Genomic DNA, 3,461 nt, shown 5'->3' with positions numbered 1-3,461 from the left:
ACTGCTGGGTTGAGGCCGTTGGATAGGACTTTGGGATGTTTTAACCCAAGTTTGGGTTGAAAATAACTCTTTTTTTTTTAACCCAGCGGGGTGGGTTGAGGACGCGGACGTGAAGGAGAGCACGCACGTCACGTCAAAATCGTACGTCTCCAGTGCGAGCAGCCGCCATTTTCTCAGCGTGATAGAAGCGAGAAGCGAGTGAAAGACTATGGTAAGTAACGTTAAATATTCAAAATGTAAAGTTATCTTTTATTGTTTACCCGGTTTTATGAAAGGCGGAAACAAAGGAGCTTAACGTTATATATATATAAAAAAAACGGACGCGGTTTTCGCCTCGGACACGGAGGTCTTAACTGCCTCATGTAACGTTATTGAACGGAGGATGTACTTTTAATATAACGTCTGTGAATGTATTTTGTCATATTTACATAAGATTTTACATTATCTGTTCTCTTTGAGGCGTTAACAGACGGTTATGGTCACGGTTACGCTCATGTGAATTTGTCTTTTTTTTCGCGGTTAAACTGAATGTATGTTTGTCTCCTAAAGGAAACGGCATCGTGTAGTAAAGACTAGCATAATTATTTTGAGGCTGTTGAAGTGGTAACTGTTAAAAGTATGTTTTACATGTAATATTTCTTGTCCAGCTCCTGTCTTCATTGTCCTCGCGCTGAGAGTTAAAGACACAGAAGCTGTTTGTGTGAGGAGTCACAGACCTGTGTGAGGATGAGGAGGAGGTGTTCTTCTGAAGAGAGGGACAGACGGTTTAAGGAGAGTAAACTTCAGAATAACATCAAGTTATCTTTATTTTTACTAAGACTAAAATAATGTGTTTTTTTTTTAGATGTTGAAATCCAGAGACAAGATAACTTCATTCTTTTGAGACTGATGTAAGTTAAATTATTATTACTTTTTTTTTTTAGAAAATTAATGTTTCTGTTGTGTCCTGCCTGTTAACTTCACATTTTGATGCAAAAACAGTGTGATTTTATATATATATGTATGTATGTATATGTTAATATTTTATTGAAACCATTGATATATATATATGTATGTATGTATATGTTAATATTTTATTGAAACCATTTTGTGGGGAAGTCGTGGCCTAATGGTTAGAGGGTTGGACTCCCAATCGAAGGGTTGTGGGTTCTAGTCTCGGGCCGGACGGAATTGTGGGTGGGGGTAGTGCATGAACAGCTCTCTCTCCACCTTCAATACCACAACTTAGGTGCCCTTGAGCAAGGCATCGAACTCCCAACTGCTCCCCGGGCGCCACAGCATAAATGGCTGCCCACTGCTCTGTGTGTGTGTGTGTGTGTGTGTGTGTGTGTGTGTGTGTGTGTGTGTGTGTGCGCGCGCGCGCATTTCGGATGGGTTAAATGCAGAGCACAAATTCTGAGTATGGGTCAACATACTTGGCTGAATGTCACTTCACTAATCTAATCACTAATCTGATGTCCCTCATTGCAGAACTCAAACTAACTGGAGTTAAGGACACACAAGTCTGCTTGTGTGAGGAGGTGGTTTTCTCAGCTTCTTCTGAAGAGAGGGAAAGATCGTTTAAGGCAAGTAAACTTCATATTTCATGTTATCAGTTGTTGTTTTTTTACTAAGAGTAAAATAATGTTTGTTTTTTGTTTTTGTAGATGTTAAAAGTAAGAGACATGGGAGAGCGTCATTCCTTTGAGATTTTATGTAAGTTGTTTTTAGAAAATACATTTTTCTGTTGTCTCCTGCCAGTTTACTTCACATTTTGATGCAACAACAGTGTGATTACGTGCTCATTTCATTAAGACCATTGATGTCTGTGTTTTTTATTGCAGAACTCAAACCAACTTTGGAGTTGTCTGATTTGGAGAGTCATTATTCTTGGTCTTCGCTCTTAGAGGTAAAGTTCACACAAAAAATCATTTACTTGCCCTCAAGTCATTCCAAACCTATAAGACTTTTGTCTGTCTTTACAACATAAATTAATATATTTTTAGTTTTCTCATAATATTTGTTAATCCATTTATAGTTTAGATAATCAGTATTTTCAAGCTTCATAAATATAGAGTTATTGTAGAAGTAAATTCTGATATTTATATATGAATACATCTTAAATTATATGATAGCAAACATGTATGTTCAAAATAAAATACTGGTCTCCCAGACCAGCAATGGAGGACACAAAAAGAGAATATTAAATATATTCATACGTTTTCCAAAAAATTTGCAGATTTTGTATGAGTCTGGAAAAACATGAGGAGAGTAAATTATGAACATTTTAATTATTTGGTGAACTAACGGTTTGAAGAGCAGCCCTCCATGTACATGAATATTGTGAGGTATGTGAATGTCATGTCTGTTTTAATGTTTCAGTAAAGAAGCTTTCTGAAAGCAATATTTATTCAAACAATATCACCTGTCCTCACACTAGTGCTGCCATTATAGACTTCATGAGAGCTGTGATAGACAGACATTAAACAACCACACAAAGTGTTGAAACTTTAAAACAGATTATTTACCTATCCTTATGGATGTGAATACATCTCTACCTGAAAATGGATAGTTTAATTAAATGTTTAATTTTTTCAAATGTGTTTCTCTTAGGCCACTGATGAAGAACAGGCGGTGACTGGGATGAATCCTGGTCAGAGAGGAGAATCTTCTTTCCCCTAAACAGATGAAGCAGTGGTTTTAAAGGAGGACGCTGCCCTGGATGATGTAGAAGATGTCACATGCTGTGCAGATGGGGTTTCTTCATGATTACATCAGTTATGCTAAAGAGATCATGAAAATTGACTGTGATGCATGATCTGTATTCATGGACTATGAAACAAACTGTAAGTGTATCATTTGTTAAAAAAAAAAAAAGTTAAATGCTTTTTCTGTGTTGTTTAGTAGAAGAGTTTACACTCTGTCATTCATACACCTGCTCACATTCTTTCACACACACACATGCGTCTGTTAAATGTTATAATATCAAAGTTAATGTTGTGATTTATTTGTGTACTGTCATGCCAGAATAGTTGGTAAATTTATTGTATGTGTTTTCGTATATTTTTATACAATATATACAAATGAACAAAGTCCAATTTGATCTTAAGTTATATTCATCAAATGTTCAATACTTTATTTATGAACTCTGTAGCTGTTAATGCCATCCTTTTCTGTATTTCTTCTAACATGTTACTTTTTGACTTTTCTCTTGTTTTTAATATTCAATTCAATTCAAGTTTATTTGTATAGCGCTTTTTACAAAATAAATCGTTACAAAGCAACTTTACAGAAAATTATGTTTCTACAATATTTAGTAGTAGCTAGTAGTTTGTGCACATTTGACAGGATTTTAGAAAAAATAATAATAATAATACAAGACGTAGTCAGCTAGACGATGAACTATCAATATTATTAATTAAGTTATTATATGATTCAGTCACACATTTAGCAATAATTGTTAGTTCTGTTTGTTGATTCAA

At 35.0% G+C, this 3,461-nt stretch overlaps 1 long non-coding RNA gene across 1 annotated transcript; it reads left to right on the top strand.

The window, feature by feature from the left end:
• Nucleotides 1-1,640: 1,640 nt before the first annotated feature.
• Nucleotides 1,641-3,167, top strand: LOC127970274 (uncharacterized). Its single transcript, XR_008156573.1, has 3 exons — nucleotides 1,641-1,695; nucleotides 1,824-1,888; nucleotides 2,593-3,167. It is a non-coding gene; the product is annotated as an uncharacterized LOC127970274 (long non-coding RNA).
• The last annotated feature ends 294 nt before the right edge of the window (nucleotides 3,168-3,461 follow it).

The sequence above is a fragment of the Carassius gibelio genome, chromosome A4, assembly GCF_023724105.1.
Source record: "Carassius gibelio isolate Cgi1373 ecotype wild population from Czech Republic chromosome A4, carGib1.2-hapl.c, whole genome shotgun sequence".
In the NCBI taxonomy this organism is placed as follows: Eukaryota; Metazoa; Chordata; class Actinopteri; order Cypriniformes; family Cyprinidae; genus Carassius; species Carassius gibelio.
The sequence above is the reverse complement of the archived record's forward strand: the minus strand, read 5'-3'. Positions and strand labels throughout refer to the sequence as shown.